Genomic DNA, 24657 nt, shown 5'->3' on the forward strand with positions numbered 1-24657 from the left:
ATGATTTGCATGACATTATCCATTTTTAAGGCTTTCACACATAAATTTTCATGATGTATGACACAGTGATATTTCATCAAATGTGAGTTGTCAGTGGCAATTGCATCTTCTTCTATTAATTTTGTAAGTCCTTTTTTCCCAGCCATCACTGGGGCACCATCATTAGCTATACCAGACATGTTGACAAAGGTTGAAGAAAATCACTTTAGCATATTTTTTTACTGCTTCATACAAATCAAGCTATTTATTGTGGCTTTTAATGGCACCAAAGAAGCCATTTTCTTTATTATCTCTAATGAAAATGGCAAGTTGAGCCATATCTGCAGCGTCAGTACTTTCATCTATTACCAAAGCAAAAAATTTTGAAATTAGCAGCTTTAGTCTCCAAATTTCTTTCAACAGATGTTCCCATTTCTTCAGCTCACCTGGCTACCGTCTGGTGACACAAACTGATTTTAGAAAAATATGGGTTTTTTTTGTTTTTTTTTTTAATCAGGACACATTATATTTGCCATGCTTTCCATTCATTGCTTAATAAAGTCACCATCAGTTAATGTTTTTTATTTTTTTGCAATTAGATTTGCTACCACATAACTAGTTTTTAAAAACAGAATATTTTAGAGTTTTAAAAAAGATATCACTAAGATGACAGACTTTTTTCAGTTCTGCTATTTTGTCTTTATGAAACATTCCTTGATACACATTGCATTTGGCAGCATGTTTCTGCATATAATGTAAACTCTAATCTTTGAAAACTGACACAATTTCCTTGCAAATTAAGCATAGTACCATATTATTGTCTTGACAAAGTAGTACCCATCTGTCCATTTTTCCTTGAACACTCTTCCTTCATCCACGACTCTTCTTTTGTGAGGGTTCTGTTTTCTTCTGTGATGCCCATATGCAGTCTGAAGTACGGCAATCACTGTGTTTTACTCAGCAAACAGCACAAGCGCACGTCACAAGTAACACACACAGGTTTCAGTGTGACTGAGTGGGTACAAGGGGTGCAAGAAGCAGAGTTCTGTGCTCTCCCCACATCCAGGGGCTGGGCCAGGCCATGTGGAGGGGAAGAGTTACTGCCATGATGATGCAGGGCAAGCGGCAGTGTGAGCCGTGCCAGGCCACTGGTTGGACATGCCTAAAATAAAACAAGCAAGTAAAAGCTCCCCCCGCCTTACAGATCTGTTGTTTCTGCTTTCCCAAAATAAATAACCACTGAGCACAAATGAAGTATGCAGTTTTATGCTGAGCAACTTGCTGAGGACAAACGTAAGCTACCTGACAGGTCAAGAGTCTTGAGTTCCATTAGAAACTGGACTATATGCTTTTCAGCATCTCAAAGATAAAAATGGCCTGCAAGAATTGGATGCTATTTGCTTCACTTTTCTGAGTATCTGCCCTGCTGCTATGCTGCTACCACACTACAAAAATTCATATGTAATTGATCCTAGAGAATGGTTTTAAATGATTCTATAATCCATCGTTACAATGCTTCCCCAAAGAATGCCACTTGACATGAGCCATACCATGCAACCTAACAAATCTCATTAAATATGTTCACAGAAGCAAAGTAATGCTGTTCTAAAAGGGTATTACTGAAACTGAGGGTGCAGAACACAGGACAGACCGTCACTGAGTACTGATCTTCTTCCAGTAAGTTATTTCCTAGGTGGCCAAGGATTCTTCACAAGCAGTATTTTCTCCACACAAGACCTATCATTACAAGGCATTCCACTCAGCAGTATGAAATACTTCTTCCTCCTTAGGTCTCTTACAGCTGTTTATGAAGAGTATAAATGCTAAACCAAAGTAAAGTTGTGGCAACTATGCATACACCTGAGCTGCAGTTCAGAAATGAGAAGAAAAACAAACTTTAACCAGCTAATGATTCCAATTACATATCACCAGGCACTTAATTATTAGATAATCCATAGTCTCTATGATTCTTTTAAGGAATAAGCTTTAAGAAAAGCTTTTCTGCTGTGAGGGTGACAGAGAAGTTGAAGTAAGCTGCCCGGAGACTGTGGTCACTTCCTCTCTAGAGAGAGTCAAAACCTCCCTGGATGTGTTCCCGTGCAATCTGTCCTGACTCCACTGGAACGAGGCAGGTCAATGAATTACAGAATCAGAGAATGGTTCGGGTTGGAAGACACCCCAAGGATCATCAAGTTCCAACCCCTCTGCTGCAGTCAGGACCACTAATTTTCAGATCTGGTACCAGATCTGGTCAGACTAGATGACCTTCAGAAGTCCCTTCCAACCTCAACCCATGTGTTTGTGATGCATACGTGACTTGCCTGCCCACAACTACGTTGACAGCTTGACTTCTTCAACTAACACAAAGGTCTCTACAATTTCATTTTGAAACCAATTACAATCAGATCTCCATTCCTCCAGAATCACTACTTTAAAACAGAGGCTTAAATTAGTTTCACTTGCAAGATATAAAGCTATATTTTAAGAATTTCACAAAAAGACCAGAAAGCTATTGTGCTAGCTTTCTCAGCAAAATCAAGTGTCAGTATTTAGTTTTGCTTTTACATATTTCAGTACATCAGAGGTTTAGGGGTTTAATTTTTGAGACATTTCATTGTTCCCTAATCAATCAGAAACCTTCCTTAGAAGGTGTAATTTTCTATGTTGCAGGCAAGTTCCTGATTTCTTCCCAGAATCTAATATTATCTGATGTTTGTGTCAGAAATACAGTTTCAAAATACTTTCTGTACAGAAGACATTCACAAAGCCAGTCATATAATTAAGTAAAAAACAGCAGAAAAAGAAGAACAACTACAACGGAACCAAAACCGTTAGCCTACTAGCACTGAAATAATAGTTCTTATGAAGAACCAGCAAAAAACAACAACAATAAAACTTATTTTGTAGTCAGCAAGCAAAAGCCCCTTCAAGACAGATATCCAGAAATTTTCAATTAATGTATAAACACAAGTAGCTCTATAAGAAGAGGGAAGAAAATGAGCCCAGTTTTAAACTGGTTACGCGAGTCTATCATTTAGAGATCTTGTTTGCTGCTGATTTTTTTTTTTTCTTTCATCTGTTGTCTTGTTTCCATAAGTGATGGGTGAAATGTTTTTCCTTTAACTTCCTGCAATCACAACAAGCTATGCCTGAATATTTCAGAGGTAAAACTGCCTCTGTGGAATAAGCACAAGCTGATCTTCAAAATTACTCTCAGTATTATAGTGGTAGGTTTTATTCTAAACACATTTTTAAGTCAGAAATTCTTACTATTCATTAATCATTTCACATTACTCTTAATTTTAAACAATTAAGATATAAAGAAGAATCAGAGAGTAGCAGATGACCACAAAAACCGAAGTATAAATATGAGCTTTAGATAACTTGCTTGAAAGAATCATGATTTAAATTTTCTAAAATACCATGATACGCTCATGCTAATGTAAGCTATTAGATAATTATTAAAAAAGGGGGGGGAAAGATAACCACATCATTTTCTGGAAAGTATCTTCTAGAGTCTATGTTTTATTCACTTCTTTGATCTACTATAGAGACTTGAGAACAGAATATACTTTGGTCTTTTCTAAGGAGACCTGACTAACAGGGTAAAGGGAAACTACCTGGGGTGTAGTTGCACCATTACTAATAGTTGCACACAGATGGCTAAGATGTGTACACCCTACAGTGAAACACATTTGCTTTTTATACATTTGTCTCAAAGAATCAGATAATCACAGGTGTTGAAAGAGACCTCTGGAGATTAAGTCCATCCTCCTGCTAAAGCAGGTTCCCTACAGGAACGCACAGGAAAACATCCAGGGAGGTTCTGAGCATCTCCAGAGAGGAAGACTCCACAGCCCCTCTGGGCAGCCTGATCCAGTGCTCTGTCACCGTCAGAGTAAAGAAGATTTTTCTCATATTCAGATGGAACATCATATGTGTCTACTGATGCTTGCCCTGTTGCTGAACACCGCTAAAAGGAACCTGGCCTCACCCACCTGACTTACACCCTTCAGATGCATTCAAGGTCACTGTGCTGCATCATGTTTACTTTGGTGTCCACCAAGACCCCCCGGGCACTTTTCTGCATAGTTGCCTTCCAGTCAGGTCTGGTGCCTGGGATTTATCTTGATGCAAGACTTCACCATTTCCCCTTGTTGAACTCTGCTTGGTTCTTCACTAGCCTGCCCAGGTCCCTCTGGATGGCAGCACAGCCCTGTGGTTTATCCACTACTTGCCCAGGCCCCACTGCAAGTAAATTACATGTAGAAAGTAAAACAAATGTTTGAGATGTAGAAAAATAATAATCAGGACATAGAACTGAAGCTACCTATTCACCTGGCACACTTATCAGACTTCATGTTACAATCAGAGATGAAGCTGTTTCTTACTTTACCATAAAATATTTGCTTTTGATTACGCAAAATAAGTTACACCCTGGTATAAGTTGTCAACATAACAGAGATGACAGTCTAACTTTCTGCCTTGCGCTGTACTGTTAAATCACACAACATGGGGGAAAAAAAAAAGGAATTCAAGTAAGGTAGAAGAAATAGCAATACTGCTGAAGACAAGTTAAAGACTTGTAACTGAATCCCGTATCCTTTGACACAAACTTCAGTAATGCATTTTTCATTTCATTTTATACAAAGGAAAAAGGAACAAATACCACATCAGAACTGCTGTAGTAATTAACATTTTTAGAAAATTCACAACATATTAAATGCTATAAAAATGTTATTATTGCAGAAGAATAGTATTCACATTCAATTTCATTTCAGCATCTTTAAATCTTTCTTTATGAAGCACCCTACAGAACATTCTTGCAGGTGTACACATATATGTACACATATTCGTCTATGTTGATGCATGCATATGAAGGGAGAGAAAGAGAATGAAAGAACACTTAAACTGTACAAATGGTAATTTGAAAGAGCACAGAAATTAAGTACTCTGCTCCTATAAAAGCCAGTGGAAGATTTTAGCATTGAATTACTTTAGCTCTGAAGGTGAAAGCAAACAGCGTGATAAGATACAAGACTAAAGTCTTCTTATCTACAACGAGGATTGAAAATAGCCTCAAATGAATATGGATAAAGAATCAATATTAAATCAAAGACAGCATTTTAAAGGAATCTGTTTAGGAAGAGGAACAATAAGTATATAATACTTATATACAAGAAGTAAAAAGTAAGAGAAAGGCAGATTTTTAAGTACAGAAAATATATATACACACAGTAAGTGCAACTCGGTCTACCTTTCTCCTTCCTACCTCCCATCACAACTGCCAGCCCCAGTGTCATACCGTGTATCTGTCCTCCCTCAGTCTTCCCACTACCTTAACTCTTTTTACAATCAGAAAACAGATAAATATGTATTACATTCAAAGACATGTAGGCAAATGTAATTATGGAAGGAATCATATTCTTATAATTGAGCAAGAAGAGGTTTCTCAAGTGTCAACAGATGGCAGGTATCTCCTATCAGAAATAAAACATGATCATGAATGAAAAAGTATGCATGATGAATTATTTTCTTTTTTTAATATGAATTTTAAGTTTCTTTTCAGAAGCTACCTTAAGTGTATTTACAGTGAGCTTACAGATTGCAACGATCTCCTTGTATAAGGATGCATTATCTTGAAAGTCAGTACTCACAAATCATTGCTACAATCCTTAGAAACTACTTCCATATTACAAAACAAGAAAAAAAATTATAAAAGTGTACTAAGTAAAAAAGTAAAAAGAGCTGACCACTGTCAAGAGCACTCATAGGAAGAAACAACAGTAACAAAAATCATGCATTCATGTAATTGACCAAAAATGTACAAAACAAAAGATGAATCCAATTCTAAGAGGACAGAGTGGTTAAAAATGACTGCTGTTTTTAGTCTTTTCTTGAGGTGTATTAGGACACAAATTTTTCAAATATTATAGCCATTTCAAAAGCAACACACTACAATCAGTGTTCCTAAACTGCATCATTGTCATGTGCCCTACTATTATAAAGCCAGCCTGTGAACACATAAAACACTACCACAAAAATACTGAGACATTTTGTGAATTTCTGTGATTTAAGGCAAGGCAAAGTTAGTAAACATTTCCTGCTCACACTGGACATTAGGAGGTCCCACCACAGGGGTCAGAACTTCCAAATCCTCTACTGACATTCTTCAGACATAGCAGGAAAAATGGCTTTGCAAAAAGCTCTGCACTGAACAGCAGTGCCTCTGGAGACTTGCAGGCTAAAAGCATATGAGCTGGCCTACGCAACAGCATTAAAACTGTAGGTTTTCCTTTTCTTGTAGCACCAGCTGCTAAAGGAAAACAGCATCTTCTCACCTCCAACTCCACCCTTCCCAATTACTTTTGACCCTGAAACAAGTGATACAACGGGCAGAATAAGATTCAGCTACAGAAAGACTAGGGGAGAGAAAAAGCAAGACAAGGAGGCTTTGGAAATGTCAGAACTCTTTCAGAGAGTGGTGTCTTGCACTCATTTCTGTTGTGCTCACACTGAACTGTACTGAGATTAGAGATGTGGTACTTAAGCTATGTTGCAATCTACTGCAGTAATGTTAAGCCCATTCAGAGAAAGCTAGGTTGCAGTTCTTACCTACGAATTTTCTGTCTTCTTTTGACATACCCCAGTTGATTCAGTTCTATCTCCGACAAAAAACAACCACTATTAAGTAAAAATAGGAAATGTAAGCATCATTTGTAATTTCTGCACTCATTGGTTAACAGATAATGCAGTGATACCTGACCATCACAGAAACAACAGGCTTACATTTTATCTTAGCCAGTACCTTCCTCTCCACAATAAACCACTTCCACAATACTGCTTTCACTGCTTTTGAGAGTTGTAAAAGTATGCAAATACTAACAGCAAGCATCTCTGAGCAGCTGCAGCATAAGCAGAGACTTCATTTGGTACTAGATAACCTGAAGAAGTGACATAATCCCATTAGAGGAGGTGCTTTAATGTCTCAAAAGCTCCACAATATCAAAATTACTTTTAACTTTTGAGAATTTTTTTTTTTTTAAATCAGATAGACTTGCTAGCCTGAATACATGGTTTATTGTTGAAGTCTGCATATGCACTAGCCTTTCATGCAGATTACTGAAGCATATGATTACAGTGAACTTTAGTTAAACTTTTGTTTAGAACATCTTTTTATCGATTACAACCTTACAAAGTCAATCTTCCATACATTTTCTTGCAAGAAAAAACTTCTGAAAGCTGCTACTTTTGAAGAACATATTTAGCCTGATCTGTTATATCTAGCTTTCTTGACTACAGAACTCCAGAACTTCGTAATTACATTGTTCAAAGTTCTTAATGGAATCTCCCTAAAACAGCACCTTCCACAGTAGATGGTGTTGCTTCAGGGCTTTGGGACACATTGAAAGTGACTCATGAGCCTGTATAGAATGTTCTGCTGGATGGTGAAATCCATTTATTCATGGGAAGGTTAAAAGAGAGTTGGGGCACTCAAGGGAAGAGTCTGTAGTGCACAGTGAAAAGTGTGATTTTCCTTTGGCAATTGGTCACTAATGGTGTTCCCCAAGAACCAGTACTGGGGCTAGTCCTGCTTAATATCTATACTGATGACGTAGCCAAGGGGATTGAGGGCACCCTCAATAAGTTTGCAGATGACACCAACTTCGGAGGAACTGTCGATCCTGCTGAGGGTAGTAAGGCCCTACAGAGTGATCTGGATAGGCTGGATAGCTGTGCTGAAGCCAGTGGAATGAAGTTTAACAAGACCAAGTGCCGAGTCCTACACTTTGGCCACAGTAACACCGGGCAACGTCCCAAGTTGGACTGGATGATCTTAGAAGTCTTTTCCAGCCTTTCTGGTTCTGTACAAGAACCACTGACTGGCTAGATTTGATTCTACCTAACCAATTTTACATTTCTGACAAAGAATCACTGCCTTAATTACATACAAATTCTTCTTTATGTTCTGCTTTTTCCTTTATTTAGTGCTAAGGGTACAAGGTCATTTCTGATCAATGCCCATTAGAATCTCTTATAAAACTTGGAAGAGGCCTTAAAATATCAAAGTCCTTAAAGACTGTAAAAATACTATAAAAACCACAGCATTATGTCAGGAACTAGCTTGCTTTTATTAATGAATACCACTACAACCTTGTTGAAAATTTAGATCCAAAAACAATTGAAAAGGCACTTCATTTCCATTCAGATCTCATGGATCCAAAGCAAAAACTTCAGTCAGACTGTACAAGAGAGCACCTGAACACATATCACTTTTTTGTAACGTTTTAAATCCATGCATATGGGAGAAAGCAATTTATGACTTAACCACAGTTGAAACAGATTTTAATCTTCATATTGTGCCCTCTTCAGAACAAATGAGTAACTTACAACACCAACATCTTTAGCTGTCACTTGAATTGATGCTGCATTTTCATGGATTGCCCTGTAACTCCCTCTATATGTGGGAGCTAATAAAGGCTTGAAAGGAACTTGAGAAGTCCATCACGGTGAAGCCAGAAGAAGCTTAATGGACCATGTCATTAACCCCCCCCCCCCCCCAAAAAAAAAAAGCCAAACCACATTATGTTTTGATGATTGTTTAAAAATTTTGCCCTTTCTCCTTCTCTTTATAGCCTTAACTTAACTTACTTTGTAGAAAGGTCTTAATTCTAGGTATCAGTGAAATATCCAGTTTATATGTAATGTTGTGTGTGTTTCTAAAATACTGAAACCAACCACTTATTAACAAAGACAAAGAAAGGGTTTATCACTAGTTAGTAATTGCTGGGTAACCCAAAAACGTATTTTTAAGCCTTTTATCCAAAGCAGTTATCATGCTCTACTAGAAACAAGTGTGCCAATCTCATGCAAATATTGCCTGTTTTTAAGAAGGAGAGGACAAAGTTCCTTCATAGAGGAACTGAAAAAAATTCCATTTGATATTCAGTAAAAGGCCTTTAGGAATCCAGGTTTTCAGTCCTTGACTCAATCTTTTAGGATGAAATCTGTGACAAGAAGTTACTAGCAGGTGTGAAATAGGAAGGTACTGCAATTTAACTAAATAAACATTTTATAAGCAACCATTTTTCTTTTTAATGTTCTCATGTTATTTAATAAAACCTAGATTACAGCACTTAACCATTAAGTAATCCAAACAAAGATTTGGAAGAACGTGATAAAATTATATATTCATGCCTTTTGTCTAAACAATTTCATTTATCAAAACTTTCAGCTTCACTGATCTGTCTAACAATCATCTTTGAGCTGCTATGAAGATGAGTAATGTTACTAGAATTGTCCCTAGATTACTAAGATGGATGGCAGGTATTTCTGTGTTTTTCCTGGATTCATCTGTACACGTAGTAACTTACATACAAGTAGATACTCGATATATAGACAAACGTGCTCTGCTCTCATTCACCTCTTTCAGAAGTAAATTGTAGCATCCATTTTATAGTTACTGACTCTCCTTTGAATGCTTACTGCTGCAGATTACTTAATGCAGACACACTCCTGACCTTCCAAGTGACTGCATATATTAAAACGACTCTCATGTTTGACTTCATGTGCAGAAAACACATTATTTCCTTGACATGAAATTATACAGCTGAATTTTAACCAACAGAGCAGAAAAGCTACTTCCTTTCCACCAACATCGAGTCAGCCTTCTTTATCTTTCAGTATTTAACAAGGTAATTCTTAACTTCAAGTCTTGAAACATCAGTTTTGGAAAGATGCTTCATCTTTTTAAAAAATAAAAAATACCCAAGTTTATTAACTTAAGACCCAAAAGAAATACAGTTGTTAGAGTGAAAGATATCAAGGCAGTAAGTGCAGAAATTCAGGACCATCTAAGGTGGGACTTGCAGCTGCTGCAATAGAACAAAAGCAACAGAGGACTGTGCATGTCACCTTCAAGGACAGAAAGATTTCTCCTTGTTAAAAATACAGAATAACGTGTTACTAAAAGCTTTCTTTCTTAACACAGTGACATACAACTGTTTCAGTAATACATCATCCCATTAACAGTTTAAGTACACTTGTCAGTCACTGTCAGTGAGAAAAAGAACTCATAGCCTCCGAAGTTCATCCCAATAGCTTGTATTTATTTCTCTGTCAACACACGCTGCAAAGGGCTGCATTCATCATCTAAAATTTACTACTTTACTTTGCTGTTGTGGAATGTTTTTCAAGTACTTAAGCGATCTCCACTCATTATCTCTGAGAACATTTCATTTTGTTCAGTATAAACAAGTTTGCACTGCAACATATCATGAACTGAAGAATGACAGTCAGGAATGAGTCTTCACTACTTAAATTGAGTCTATTCTTAACATGAAAGTCTTTTTTGTTTTAGGCACTGTACCAAATTCTGATACTGCTGTTAATTTCACAGCAGTCAGTGTTCTGCAGGTACTTTATGTTTAGAAGATACAAAGTACAGGGAGTATAAATAGCAGGGAATTCGGGCATTATAATGCAAAGCATACACCACATTTATTTTTAATAGATGTTGATGCAAACAGAGAATTTTTTTTTTTCCCGTGACCATATTCAAAGTCTCACAGGAAACTGTTGTAACTACTTCTCAGTGCTGTAAGACCTTAAGTACAGCAGCGGAAGAAAAGGGGAGGAAAAGCTGTGACACTGACACCACTTAGGACACTTCAAAGCCTGAGTAACACCGGTTTTCCAGACAAGTCCTTATTAGTTTTTTATTTCCAGCACACTAGCCAAAGCACTTGTGCTTAAGTCTATAGCAGACTGCTTCCTGAGTTCCACTAGCCTGACTGAGGAATCAGACAACAGCCTACAGTCATTCAGTTCTGACCTCCTGCATCCCTGCTCTCTGCCCCTTTCTTGAAAAAAAAAAAAAAAAAAAAAAGAAAGAAAGAAAAAGAAACAAGAAAAAAATAAGAAAACAATGGTTTCAGCACAAACTGAGCCACACTGAAGAACTGACTTTGTCCAAAACTATGCCAAGACATAAGTATTTGCCTTGAAACCCTGATGTGCAGAAAACTTAATCAAATGATAAAAAAAAACATCACTACAATTTTACTTCTCCTTGCTAACACTGATGGCACAAGTCAAGACAACCTTCTGTACTGGGTCCAGCTGGGCTGGAGTTACCTTTTCTCCAGCAGCCCACACAGTACCTGTGCTTGAAGCAAGAGCAGCAGGCAGTGTGGCACAGCACTCAGCCCTCCAGGTGTCTCCAGACCAGCAGGCCAGGAACAGTGGGAACACAGGTACAACAGCTGATAAAGTGACCAGAGGGACACCTCATCCTGTGTGATGCCATGCTCAGCAACGAGAGAAGAAGGAGCTGCAATGCCCTCTATGAAGATGTGTTTTCCCAAACATCTGCTACATGCATGAGGCCATGGCTCACAGGATAGGTGGCTGGGCATCATCTGCTGATAGGAAGTAGAGAATAACTTTTCTCCTTTTAGTTCTGTATGGATTTTACTTTCTTTTCATTAAGCAGCAAAACTAAAAAACTCACTTTTTTCCCCTTTATCTCATTTCCACCCACCTTGCTAAGTAGGGGAAAGAGATCAAGCAGCTGTGCAGTAACACGGCTGCCTACCAGCATAACATAAGTTTTGTTATTCAAAGTGTTTTACCTGCAAAAGGCTTGATTATTTTCAATAAGCAGGAAGAGTAGGGCACAATATCTGAAGTAATCAATTCAGTCTTCTTCAATTCAGATGCAATGATGCTTTCCTCCTAAAAATGTTCTATCCCATGGCAGGGCAAAGAAGTCTGCAGGCTATCTACCCAGTAGAGAGCAAAGAAAATAAGCAAGTGCCTGCCATCCCCAGGAGAGCAGAAATGGATGCACAGCTGGGGCAGAGCCAGAGTGCTCAGCTGAACTCCCACCCTGCAGCTGTCCTGTGAAGCTGCAGTCAGACTTACTGAGAACAGCCTACCACATAAACAGTACCTAAACCAAAGACTGGCACTTGAGTGATAAAAGCACATATATTTGTAGTAGGAGAACAAACAGTTGAAGGAATTAGGAAAGAAATAGTAAGGCTGGTGCATTAAGAAGAGTGTGGCCAGCAGGCTGAGGGAGGCGATCCTCCTCTCTGCTCTGCCCTGGTGAGTTTACATCTGTAGTACTGTGACAAGTTCTGGGCTCCCCAGTTAAAGAAAAACAGGAAACTTCTAGAGAGAATCCAGTAGAGAGCTGTATAGAGGGCGAGGGGCCTGGAGCATCTCCTGTGTGAGAAATGGCTGGGAGACCTGGGACTGTTCAGCCTGGAGAAGAGAAGGCTGAGAGGGGACCTTATCAGTACTTACACATATTTAAAGGACAGCTGTCAAGTAGACAGGGCCAGGCTCTTTTCAACAGAGTCCAGTAACAGGACAAGAGGCAATGGGCACAAACTGGAACACAGGATGTTCCTTCTGAACATGGGGAAAAAACTTCTTTACTGTGAGGGTGACAGAGCACTGGAACAGGCTGCTCAGAGAGGCTGTGAAGTTCCCTTCTCCGAAGATAATCAAAACCTGCTTGGACACTTTCCTACATAACATACTGTAGGGAACCTGCTTTAGCCAGCCAGGGTTTGGATTTCATGATCTCCAGAGGTCCCTTCCAACCCCTATGATTTCTGTGAAAAAAAAAGAGGTAGGGAAACAAAATTACTCTCCAGGAGAAAAAGAGATCATTTAAGACTGAAATGGAATCTGGTTTACTGTGTTGTTTTGGTTTGGGGTTTTTTGTTTTGTTTCTGTTTTGTTTTTAATCTTTGCACTCAAAATGGCATAAACAATAAAGAACAGAAAAATCCCTACATTCATGCAAAGTGCACAAGAAATTTAGTCCAGTGCTATTCTGTCCCTACACTAATTTTAGTTTTACCAGCTGTTGTCTTATTAGACATGCTAACAATACTGGCTTAGTTGTATTAAAATACTAAAGAGAACATGAAAAGCATCCTGAGTTGCTGATATTCTGGCCCAACCGCTTTAACAGATTTTCATCTTCACAGCTTTTCAGCAATTCAGTGCATCACTATATGTAGCAAACAGCACAGACATTTTAAAGGTTTTTTTGTTGATTTTTTTGTTTGTTTGTTTTTTACCATAGCACACAAGACATTTGTAACTACATTTCATCTTATCTGCCTGCTCCTCATAAGTTGGCCATGAGTTGGGGACATACCACACTGTTTGTTCTGAGAATTGGTCACATTGCTCAAAGGAAAGGTACCTCAGGCTTTTGGCAGGCTTAATGGAATCATTGCAGTTATACCAGCTTGATAGCAAATTAAAAGAATCATAAAGAGATATATGTATTTGTGTAAAGTGAGTACTGCTTTTTGACATAGAAGTCAACATTCGTATCTGTCTGATAAAAGACCTTAGCAATTTTACTTATTTCCCCCCTTTTTCTGGGGGATTGAAAGGATTGAAAACAATCACCTTTTTCAATTTCCCTTTCAACATCCTTTTTTTTTTTTCCACAACAGTAAAAAAATTCTTCAATCTTGCTATGCAAAGAAGCTCACATTATAAGCAGAGTAACAGTGCTTGAAAACTTACATTCGTGATTAGAATTTTACCCTTAAAGCCATCACAATGATTTTCATTTCCTTATTAGGAAGGAATACTGTTAGGTATACTGTTTTGCATGAGAGAGAGAAGGGGGAGAGGAGGGTCAAGGTCCAGCAGTCTGAAAACATGCTTTATTTTCCACAAATAAATAACATTTCACAAAGAAGGATGTCTGCAATTATCAAACTGCTCTGCATTTATTTTTCCTGGCCATCTTGCAGCAAGCAAGGATTGCCAAAAGTTAACTGTCAAGGCATTTTTTCACTGCATAATCTAATAATGCGTTACAGTCGAAGAGAATTTCATGTAACATATGAACCACCATTCACTCATTCCAAGCTTGGTGTTAAAGAGATTATCAACAGGTAGTTTTGCAAATTCTGTTAAAAACAACAACAACAACAACAAATGTTGAAAGACAGACTACAGAAAAGAGCAACACCATCACATTACAACCATCTTGTCTGTCAGCCCTAACACTGCAATGTGACACCAGTTTAAGAAACATAGTCCTTACAGAAAAATCCAGTGCAAAACAGTGGCACAAGAGGATTCAACACTTACAAAACAGATTTTTTTCTATGACCCAATCCCTGAATCTTGTTTTGTTTTGAATAACAGCAGCAAAGTTTTGCTATGCAGTGAGCTAATGCTTAAGAGTAGCCAGAAGAGCTGAAGGTCATTACAGCAACAAATTAAAGTGTCTCCACAGAAGACTGGTTTCATATGGCAGCTGCTTTTCTGCTGTTTTAGAAATTACTGGCAGTTAGTGCCCACTCCTTGCTAGAGAAGGCCACCTTGAGGCAAAAAAATCCTAACACATCATTTAGGTGCTTATTTTAATTACTGTGTTGTGCTAGTACAGAGCACTAGCACAACGCAGTGATGAAGACAGCCTTAAGCCTGTCAATATAAGCTGAAAGTAGCAGAAGAACAAATGGAAACTTCAGAAAAATGCAGGTGGAATAAGGGCTAGATCCCCCAGCTTCCTGTTAGCCACAACTCCCTAGGGCTGTTCTTACACTCCAGATGCTTCAATGGCATATATAAGATCTCCAAAGACGGTAGCCAGTATTTCCCTTCCTGACTTATGCTCATTAAGATTTACACTTCAACAGAGTAGTCATGAAAATGTTTTCTAAATTGCCCAATACCAACAGCTTAGCCCAATCTCAGGCTAAAAAAATAAAATAAAATAAAACAAATTTCCTTTATCACACCCTACTCAGCACTAGTTGCAGTTAAAGTAAGTTTCACGTACTGCAGCTAGCAAAAGAATTAACCACCTCCTGAAATTTCCTTTCTCAGCTCCATATAGTTATTGCATCACATACTTAAATCCAATTTGTTAGAAAACAAGCCACAAGTTGTTCATCCTTACCTTGTCACGGTGTTGGTACACTGCAGGTTCTAGGGTAGGGTAGTTTTAGTCCATCAATGATTTAAGATATGCTCTGCACTGAGATCACTGCAGAAAATTCCTCAGAATCCCTTACAATAAGGCACATATGCCAGCTTACACACATAAGTGATGAATGCTGGTGAAAAAAGAAATTTACACATGCCTAGCTGTGAAGCTATTGGTTATCTCTTTGCGGCTTTAAGTATATATGATAGCACAACAAAGACAGCATAAACAGCCAGCTGAAATAAAATAACAGGCTTAATAAAAAAAAAAAACAAAAATCAGTAGAAAACTAGATCAGCATATATATATATATATAAATTGGACTGTATATATACATATATATATATACACAGTAAACATATATAAATATATATAGTAAATATAGTAAAAGAGACAGTCATGTGGGAAAATAGTATGAAAGCAAATAATCACTGAATGGCTGTTATGCTGTCAGGAGCACGGCACCATTTCATGTGGACTTTAACAGTGCATATACTGCAGAACCTTTCCAGTTCACAACAGCAGATTGAACAGCAACAAGTTAAGAAGAAAGCACCTGTAAAAAGTTTTAGCTGACAGACTCACATTTTTACATCAGTCCTTTATTCATTCTACATGAGTAACTGTCAGCTATCCATCATAAAAATATCATTAACTTTCAGAATTATCAGAATTGATGGGTAAAAGAAATTCAGAGCGATGGCTTTATCAACAGAAGTCTACAGCCACATGTTGACACATACTATTCAAACAGTTCAGGAAGAAAATACCCTGTGAAAATGTTCTGTACCAGGAACATCTCATGCAAGGAATATTATCAAGTAAATAAATAAACACCACTGTTCTCACTGTGCCATCATAATTAGATTCCAGGTATTCCTCAAGTCTCCTCCAGGAACTTTTAAATGCAAAATTATTTTAATATCATATTATTGCTTCCTACCGTATGTTTCAAACACAAGACAAGTATGTGACCTATACAGTAGAAAAATGGAAGAAACAGTATCTAAATGCAACATGGTAACTACTGCAACATCCCACCAATACTTACAGACTTGCATTTGGCTCCTATCAGCACTTCACCAAGATTTACTTTTGGAGTCTGAACTACAGCATACGGAACGATCAAAACAATTTACTAAAGTTATTAAATACACCTCAATTGTTTAATACAGGACACCTGCACCGATATTCTCTCCTCCCATTCCTCAGAACACAATTTAATGAAATACCTCATAGGAAACACATAACACTAAAAGCTGGGCTGACAAGGACAGAAGGGACACCGCTTCACAGCGTGCTCACGACAGATCCCTACACTGTAAGTGCTGAGCAGGTTTTGTCTCAGGATTCACCAGATGCAGATCTCTTTGTACATTACAGCCATTTGAAAAAGTAACTCCTGAGGAAAGATGAGTGCATTGCTTTGACTTTACGCTAAAGCTAAGAGAGGAGAGAGCCGACTCCCCCCCACTGTTTGCATGTTAAAACTGCCAAATCTCTGCAGATGGTAATAACAGATGACTAACTCAAAGGCTACTCATCATGGGAAGCAGTACGTGGCTAGGGAATCTGGGGGAAAATAAGCTAATAACGGTGGCTACAGAAGAAGAATCTGAAGTATTTACACTTACGCTTATACTTCTTATTTCTACATCTTAAAGACAAATCTCAATGAGTCTTTCCATTCACTTCCAAAAATTCAATTCATACTACTTCTGTTTGTGACTGTTGAATAAGGACTCTAACAGAGTGGTGATTTAAGAAGTCTATCTCCACTAGGCAAGTCATTTGAACCGTTCTGTGGAGAAATGGAAGGAGGACATGGAACACTGGTATAAAATGTCTTCTTGTGCTTCCCAGACATAAACTGCAAAAACTACTTCATTTAAAGACCATAATCTATTTACGTACTGAATTACAGAATGGCTTATAACAATACAGTTTGGCCAAATACTTACTTAGGTCCCACTGCAATAATTCCAGTTTAAAAAAAAAAAAAAAAAAAAATCTAGGGTAAAATGCTATGGGTTTTTTGTTTTTGTTTATTTGTTTTCAAAACACAAAAGCAAAACAAAATAATATTCTCTCTGAATCTGTGACACTTCTAAATTTAAGCCATTTTCAGGTCTTAACTACACAACCCATGGCCACAGTAACGCTTTCAGAATTTGACTGTTACATATTAGAGGAAACATACTCCTAATAAACAATTTCTGGTGGCAGCATTTATGCTTGTGCCTCAAAGATAACATTAAAAAACTGACTGCAACTAATACAGAACTTTCCACACCCACCAGTTTCAAGATATTCGAAGAATGAAACCTCCAGGTGCTAAGAATCACTTAACACCACGTGGATCAGTAGGCAAAGATGACTTCTGGTGACTTCTGTCAAATTAGAGAATCTGAAGTGCAGGAAAGTAAACTAAAATTAGCTTCACTAGCTATCCAGAAGCTTTTCATATGATCAGGCACCTTTTACACTACTTTAGAAATCAGCTTATAGGGACATACAGTCATTTTCTTGTGGACAATGGTCAAGATAAGATGCCTGAATAATGCATTTTAGGAATATAAAACTTAAGCCTTCTGTGAAATTATTATGGAATAAACTGATCTTGGGAGTGACACCTACCGCACTCTAACTGGTGAAGAAAAAATATGAACAAAATGAACAAGATTAGAAGGGCAAGATAGATTGGAATGTATACAAAATATTTGATTTGGTGCCACCAAGAATATTTAACAAAGATAAATGTTATTTTTAAAAAATGCCTTACAGTTAAACTATTCCTGATCAATAGTTAGATCCAAATTTTTGGTAAAATAAGTTATTGGAACAGTATTTTGAATAGGCTAGATTTGGTACTTCACTGCAGGAATAGATGTGGATTGTAGCAATAAAATTTAAACCTTAAAAGTGCAGATTCAAATTAAAGTAATGCCATTTTATCAGGTCCAAACTCATTAGGAAAAGAGGGTTGGGAAGAAAAAAAAAATGTATATATGGATTTTCCAGAAGAAAAAAAAAATGTCAGAACAGGACAGGCATAGTATATAAGCATAGCAGAAAGACCTTTTTTTCACCAAGGTTTTAACTAGGTATGTCTAAATTCTCATCTAATGCAATCAAATACAAAAAGCATGATCATGAAGCTTAAATTGTTTAAAGATACAGGACAGCTTTGCAGTCAGTCTTAGGAAACTGTTACAGGAAAAGGTGGTTTAGTTATGTCATTCGCTTAACAGATGAAATACATTCATGCAACTGTTTCTGAAGAGTAAACTTTCATCTCTAAACCTGGTGCATTTATTTAACGGAGTACAATTACCGACCATACTGTTTCCACACTAACAAAAAAGAACAACTTCTCATATGCAAACTTTTGCATAGAACCAGAACAACGTGCACTTGTGGAAGGAATTCTAAGCTAGCATTCAACAAGTGGTAGTATTATGCTTGATTTTACCAGAGAAGGAGAGTCAGCTAAGCTCAAAAAACTGTACATAGGAAAAGATGTGCAAGTCTGTAAACAATCAACCAACCAGTACAGTGAGACAAGACTACTGGAGTCGCTAACTGTGGAACTGGGTGGCTTTCATAAGCACAGTCAGAACTGATCATGCAAACAAAATGGAAGAAATAACTCAGGGATGCAAAGAGAATTATTGCAAGGATCAAAGAAGAAAGATCGTAAGCCTGATTCCGTTATTATTACATCTGGAACAGCACAAAGGGAGTAATAAGAAATATGGGAATTTAGATAAGATCTCAGGCTGTTATGATCTCAATCCAAAGAACATAACTTAGACCTCCAACTTCTCTGTGTCCAAATGATTTTCATGCAAAGCCACTCTGAATGAAGCAAATTTGCCACTGTGTTTAAAAAATAAAAATAAAAAAATCTTCAGATAAAGCTTGCTAATAGCCGTTGTTAAGCACAACTAACAAATTTGGTAGAACAAAATAAACTTTTCAAGTTGTCTAGTAAGTTAAAATAAATTTAGCATTGTCCTTCAAGTAAGTAATCAACTGAGCTCTAGCAGTCATCATGTCAGTCTAGGTACTTAAATTAACAGATAGTTGAGGTACACCAGGAAACGTAAGAGCCAATTCTCCATATGTAAAGAATTTAGAAGTCAGTCTGCTGTATTGTAGCTTTCAGTTTGCTCTTTCAGGTGACAAACTAGGGAAAGAAAAAAAAAATGATACATGAGAAAGTAGAAAAAAAAATCTGCAAACACTGCACTGGTCATACTCATATATTTTCACCAGTAAACAATTTTTGTGGTTACATTTTATGAACATTATGGGAAAACATAGCAGAGATGACCTGCTGAAGTATAATGTCATTCTTAGTTGAGCACTCAAGATCTGCATTTTATCTGTAAAGTGGTAATAATCACATAATAATTTTCTGAATATAGTATCATGCACTGACTGTCCGATTATGCACGGAGTGAAGAGTTCTTAAGTAAAACAGAAAAACTTGATGACCACTTGCAAGTCAGCAAATAACATGACATTCATCACAGTGACCTGAAAATATAACCTTCCTCTACTTAATTAAGTACAGCACAGCATATCATTGCACACAGAATGCTTCCCACCTTAAACAGAAATGAAATGATGCTATTCCAAAAGCAAGGCCATCCTCACTTGTAAACATTATGGATGGTTATGGCCACCAAAACACAAGCCCTTTTAACGTAGACAAAATTTTAAATTACTGTCAATCACAAAGGCAGAACATGAAGTAGGTATCTGATAATGATAGCCTAAATACATGTCTACAGGGATAATAAGATATCTGTTTCTTGTCATTTTAAAGAGATGGGGAAAGTAATGGTAGAACCAGTTGCACTTGCCTATTTCTTCCTTACAGTCTCGCTTGCACAGTGATGATGCACACACACACACACACACACCTCCCCTACACACTTTCCCCCACAAGCTCTGTCAGTTTCTAACTGCTATTTGAATGAGAGGCAGTCATTAACATGTTAAGTAGTCATCTTTTCAGCACAAAGAACAGGTAACTCGAGCTCACCAGTTTGTCACTCCCTCTACTTTTGGATCACCTGTGCTACACCGTAATTTTGAAGCACTTGTTCTGATTAAAAAAAAAAAAAAAAGTGGAGAAACAATATCATTGATCATATGCCACTGCTGTTTTATTCCTTCCTACAATGCTGCAATATGACTGCAAGACTTCCAGGTCTATGAAGAAACAAACTTCAATCAAACTTTCAGTAGCAAATAAGGCTTTCAATCTCACATGGTCTCACCACACTGTGTATTTTGTTTTCAGTCTGTTGATACAAATATAGAAGCACTTATATCCAGTAAAACTAATTCATGAATCTAATTCAGAGAAAAGTAGCAATCTTTCTCTTGGCCACTTAGAGTAAATTACAGAGCAAACCAGTGTTTACAGCACATCTTCATTCAGACATGAAGCAGTGCTATGTATCATAACAACAAGGACTGCTTTTGATGCAGAATAATCCTTTTGTCTCCTTTTTATTACACTTACTTCCATGTATCAACTAAACTTACAGTCTAATACACAAAACTTGTGTTTTCAAAGAGGCAGGTGTGAAGAATATGAAACTATAAACTTACTCCAAGACAGAGCTTCAAAAGATGTCTTGCATAATTAAAAGATCCCAGACACGGGCAGCTTCTTCCTGGCTTTTAACTTACTTCAGTCAAGCTGTCCTGACTAAGTTCTCTCTGCATTTTCTTTAAACCCAACAGTGTGCCTAACCTAGCAGGTTGGAGTGGTTTGAAACATCATTATGCTCCTTACTAGCAATAACAAAACAAAACCATGTTCAAATCACTGAACTAGTCAAGACTACTGACTACATTCTTTTGCATCTTCAAGCACCATTATCAGCACAAGCTTTTATTTAGTACCTCCACTTCCCATTGTGTGTCAACTAGACAATATTTCCAAAACAACAAAATCACAAAGAAAATGTTTAATACATATGAAGAATATCATTATATTTTCCTTACATTTGTAAGCCAACGTCACTCAAGACAGTAGCTAAGAAGTGAAATGCTACCAACAAGCATACTTTTCAAAACATTACATTCACAACGACTTTGCAAGTTATATCTAGCCCAGAGAGCTTTAATGGAAGTGCTTCCACTACTTCTTACAGACAAGTCAGTGTTTTATTCTGGAACTATTTCAGTCTTGGGAGATCTCCCAGATGTAAGAAAAAAAAAAAAAACAATACGAAAGACAAAATCTAAAAAGGCTAATCTAGATAAACAGTCATTTGGGGGGGAAAAAAAAGTAAATAAATAAGTGGAAGCTGTTGAAGCAAATATAAAAACTTTACCTAAGTCTCAAATATAAAGTTGAGAGGTGACCTTTCCTTAATGATTCTACATAGTTAGTGTGAGTAGGCTGGGCAACTGCAGCAACTACAGAAGACTTGGGAATATTGGTGGAGGTAAGCTGGATGTGAGCCAGCAATGTGCCCTCACAACCCAGAAAGCCGACCGTATGATAGGCTGCACCAAAACCACTGTGGTCAGAAGGGTGAGGGAGGTGATCCTGCCTCTCTGCTCTGTGCTGGTGAGGCCTCACCTGGAGTACTGCATCCAGATAGGGAGTCCTCAGTACAGGAGAGACATGGACCTGTTGGAGTGTATCCAGAGGAGGGCCACAAAATATGACCCCTGCCTCTGGTGACACTTGAGGTCAGGCTGGACGGGGTTCTGAGCACCTGACTGAGCTTTAAGTGTCCGTATTCATTGCAGGGGAGTTGGACTAGACCTTTAATCCCTTACAACTCAAACAATTCCATGATTTTATGATTCAATTCCATACTAGCAAGTTCAGGAGATGGTACTTCACAGCCTTTTAAGAGCAGAAATCTTTCAAGGCGTGGTAATTACCAATACCTGGAATGGCAGAAGTTATTATGCTTACATTGATACAAGTTGGCTTTAACACAACATTTTAAAAACATTCTGTGTTCATTGTCTATGCTGACATTAGAGCCGCCAGACCAGGTTGGCTGCGTAAACCCACATACAGAACTGAAACAGATTTCCATCATATAACATTTTACATAATGCTTTGAAAGCTGCATCCTTCCAAGCTTCCAGCTGCAGTATCCTTACACATCTCTTTAGAAAAGGGACAGGTGTTTTCCTAACTAGGCACATGGTCTCACCGAGTACCTTCAGTTCTACTCTGATCAGTTCTGTATTCTCATAAAGACACCGTAAGATAGCTGTAAGAACAACTTAAATTGAAGGAATCATAGAATGGTTCGGGTTACTAAGGACCTCAAGTATCACCTACTTCCAAGTCCTCTGCCATGGGCAGGGCTGCTCCCCAACCAGCTCAGCTGCCCAGGGCCCCATCCGACCCAGCCTAGAGCACCTCCAGGGATGGGGCACCACAGCTTCTCTGGGCAGCTGTGCCAGGGCCTCACTGCCCTCTGGGTAAACAGTTTCTGCCTAACACCTGAATCTCCCCTCTTTTAGTTTAAAGCTGTCGTCCTTTCTCCTATCACAATCTGCTTGTACAAAAAGTTGATTTTCCTCTTAAGAGCTCTTTCAGTATTGGAACGCCACTATCAGGTCTCTCCTGAGCCTTCTCTTCTCCAAGCTGAATAAAACTAGTGGAAGGGTGCAAGGCTTCTATTTCTATTCATTTTGTCACCAACCAAAGGGCTGTGTAAACAGCACACCATCCATTAACACACACACAGTGAGCTTCACAGTACAGACTCCTATCTGACCTGCCACTAAAAATAAAATAAAATAAATGTAAAGTTCACACGTGCCCTACCAAATGGCAACAACAGTTCAGAAAGAGCAAAACAACAACAAAAAAAGCCACAGTACCTGGTAGCAAGAAGACCTGTAACAATTTAGCAGGCTTCAGAGAGGGAATCAGTTTACATTAGAAGATCAATCTATGGATGAGACGAAGTAGTTAAGATGAACCTATGTTTGAAAAGCAGCTCAACTTTTCTCCCCCCCTCCTTCTCTGTTTCAAAATGCAAATTTTTTCACCCACAACCTTAGCTGAGACTCCAGAAGGCAACTGTGAAAGGCAATCTGGAGAAATACTGGAAGTATTTGCTGTTTTTCTTGGATGTTCAAGAGCGTACAGGGACAATGAAATGGAATTTCTCAGTCCTGGCTCCTCAGACACATCTATTTCCTGCAGAAGGCAGGAAATGGCTAAGCTGCTTCGACACAAAGCCTGCATACAGCGATACTTCCATACTTCCAAAAATACCTGCGAAGCAGCAAAAGAAGACCCAGGCTGCGGTAGCAGCAGCCCCCCACCGCGCCTCGTTCCGCTCAGGGCACGTTCGCTCCGAAGGAACGAACACCCCTCGCTTTGGGTCTTGAAGGAACCAACCCAAGTCGCCAAAACTTGCAGAAAACCACCGCAAGCTGACCACGCGAATCGCGCACACCCACACACCTCGGACTACGCGCGTCCAGCCACTCCAGCGCCGGCAGCACGACTTTATTTCCCGTTTCTCGGGGCTTCAGGCTCCCCCACGCCTGCCTGCCTGCCCCCAGCCTACGGGAAGGGCTGCGCGGGGATGGCAGCACACAGTTCCAATATAACCATACGCAAGCCCTACGCTCCCCCTCCTTCCCCCACCGCACCCCACCCCACCCCGCGACGGCGCACACAAAGTTGACGCGCAGCCCCCACGCACACGGAGGCGTCGGGGCCGCTCCCTCGCCCCTTCCCACCCCCCCGCGGGCCGCACGAACCCCACGCACAGGCCGCCCCCCGCCCCGGGGACGCTGCAGGCCCCGGCCCCACTGACCTGCCGGGGTGGGGGGCGGCGCCGTGTCCGTGTGCGGGGAGGGGCGCGGTCTCCGGCCGCCGGGGGGGTCCGCCGCTCCGCGAGCCGCCGGCGCCCTGCCCTGCCCGTCCTTCGTGGGGAGAGGGAGGGCGAGAGGAGGGGAGGGCAAGCGGGGAAAGGGTGGGGGGGGGGGGGAGCGGGATACCGGCCCCTCTTCCCCTTCCCCCTCGCGGAAAATGAAAAATTAAAAAAAAAAAAATAATTAAAAAAAAATTAAAAAAAAAACGGTGTGTGGGGGAGGTGTTTAAAATTAAAAGGCTCGGCCCGGAGTTTAAAACAAAGAGGCGGAAATAGCCGAGCGCGGCCCGAGAGGAGCCGAGTGGGGGCGCCGCGCTCAGGGCGCATGCGCCGGGCTCGGAGCCCGCTGCTCCCTCCCCCGAGGAGAGGGGCGGCCCACGCGCGTGCGTGCCGGGGGGCCCCGTGCCGGGGGGCGGTTGTCGGGCGGGGCGGGGCTGGCCGTGCCGTGCCGTGCCGTGCCGTGCCGTGCCACGCCTCGGTGTCACCGCTCCCGGTTGCCCCGGGAGATGCGAGGCTGAGGGAGAAAAGCATCGTGGAGCGTGCGGAAAGCGTGGAAGGAGGAGAGAAAGGGGAATGTGTGAGGGAGACTGTGCGTTGTGTGACCTGGTGCCAAATTCGGCTCAGCTGCGGTCCGCGCTGCGCTCGCACCGCTCCTTGTGCGGCTTATCCTGTGTTCCTACCGCAGACCTTCCTATGGCATGCAGCTTAGACCGTGGGTTTGAACAGCTTAAAGGCGTATCTGTCACAATCCAACCGGGTAGAAGGTGCAGCATATCAGCAAACTCCTCTCGCCCCTGCTCCAGCTGGCCA

At 39.6% G+C, this 24657-nt stretch overlaps 1 protein-coding gene across 8 annotated transcripts in view; it reads right to left on the bottom strand.

Annotated features, from left to right (window-relative positions):
* Positions 1 to 23945, bottom strand: part of LOC116234837 (polycomb group RING finger protein 3) — a 52058-nt gene extending 28113 nt beyond the window's left edge. For 2 of the 8 annotated variants that reach the window (XM_031602653.2, XM_090130591.1), the window contains exons 1-2: positions 23791 to 23887; positions 22841 to 22911 (exon numbers count right to left, since the gene is read on the bottom strand). The gene's annotated coding sequence lies outside the window, so the exon portion shown is untranslated. Of the gene's footprint in view, positions 1 to 22840; positions 22912 to 23432; positions 23762 to 23790 lie in introns of those variants that run through there. The other 6 variants (XM_031602652.2, XM_090130589.1, XM_090130593.1 and 3 more) reach the window with 4 other exon arrangements.
* Positions 23946 to 24657: the final 712 nt, after the last annotated feature.

The sequence above is a fragment of the Phasianus colchicus genome, chromosome Z (genome assembly GCF_987193195.1).
Source record: "Phasianus colchicus chromosome Z, bPhaCol1.hap1.1, whole genome shotgun sequence".
Taxonomy (NCBI): Eukaryota; Metazoa; Chordata; class Aves; order Galliformes; family Phasianidae; genus Phasianus; species Phasianus colchicus.